General features: G+C 30.8%; 1 long non-coding RNA gene across 1 annotated transcript in view; it reads right to left on the bottom strand.

Annotated features, from left to right (window-relative positions):
- Positions 1-54: 54 nt before the first annotated feature.
- The window catches only part of LOC112501839, a 2,341-nt gene continuing 1,234 nt past the window's right edge, over positions 55-1,161 (bottom strand). Inside the window, exons 2-3 of the long non-coding RNA XR_003067569.1 lie at positions 667-712; positions 55-80 (exon numbers count right to left, since the gene is read on the bottom strand). This is a non-coding gene — a long non-coding RNA (uncharacterized LOC112501839). The remainder of the gene's footprint in view (positions 81-666; positions 713-1,161) is intronic.

Here is a 1,161-nt window from a genome sequence, read left to right as displayed (position 1 = left end):
TAATTAAAATATCTAATCAAGCATGATTCAAAAACATAGTCTCATCTTTCTTCGTTCACTCGTCTACTGACAAATGACACCTGAGATATATACATGTATAGTATAAGCAAAAAGCTTAGTGAATACAACATGGTTTCATGATCACATGCACACACAAAACAGTGTTTTAGTGTATTTTGATTATTATCTTGCAAGTGAGGCATCGGCTCGTCACTTTTCTTTGCGTATGTGGCGTATTCTATGGACGAGGACTCCAAGACCTCGGAATTGCAAGCCCTCCTTTCATGTCCAACCCACCCCGTACGGTGGACGAATCTTGCTGAATCATACTAGTTGCATATCATTTATTTGCAATACTCACTCATTAATGCAAATCTCATCGTGACATGCAACATATATCTCATGCAAGTGACAACATAAATCACATATGCATCATCGTCATTTATCACATTATACACATACTTGAATATCATATTGATAATATCAAGTCATCATAATCTTTTTCATCCACATCATATTTCATAAAAGACATATACTTAAATATCATGCACATTAAATAATCAAGTTATCATCATATGCATATAAACACATCATGCAAATATCATGGATAAAATACYTTTGTAATAATCATGTATATATCCCATAAAAATMGCATAATGTACTCACCTTGAATCGTTAACGTTCGATAGGTCGTTCTCTCAAAAACGGCAACCTACATGATAATTTATACCAATCCTAAGCATATTAAATAATCGTAATTAAATTGATTACTATTCCTTATAAATCTTAACACGGCTTTTCTTTTTATTGATCAACCCCCAATAACATCATATCTCATGTTTTACTCCAATATTTTCTTGAAATATTATTAATAATGTGACRTCGTTAAATATTAATTGTTGCTCGTTCATTTTATAAAATAAGCAATATACTTCACATTTTCATGAATAATAATTATTCTACTAAAATAACTAAATTAAATAGTTCGCAACGTAAATAATGTTTTGCGACCAAAACGTCTCGTTTAAAATTTATAAGTGAATAATGGTGACAACATGTCACACCCATATAAATAATGGTCATCTCATAACTTTAAGGTTCAACATAACTAATACTCGAAATAATGTTTAGAATACCAATTTTCCAAGTCTAGGGGCATTT

Source organism: Cynara cardunculus, unplaced genomic scaffold (assembly GCF_001531365.2).
Source record: "Cynara cardunculus var. scolymus isolate 2C unplaced genomic scaffold, CcrdV1 Un_Scaffold_634, whole genome shotgun sequence".
Lineage (NCBI taxonomy): Eukaryota > Viridiplantae > Streptophyta > Magnoliopsida > Asterales > Asteraceae > Cynara > Cynara cardunculus.
The sequence above is the reverse complement of the archived record's forward strand: the minus strand, read 5'-3'. Positions and strand labels throughout refer to the sequence as shown.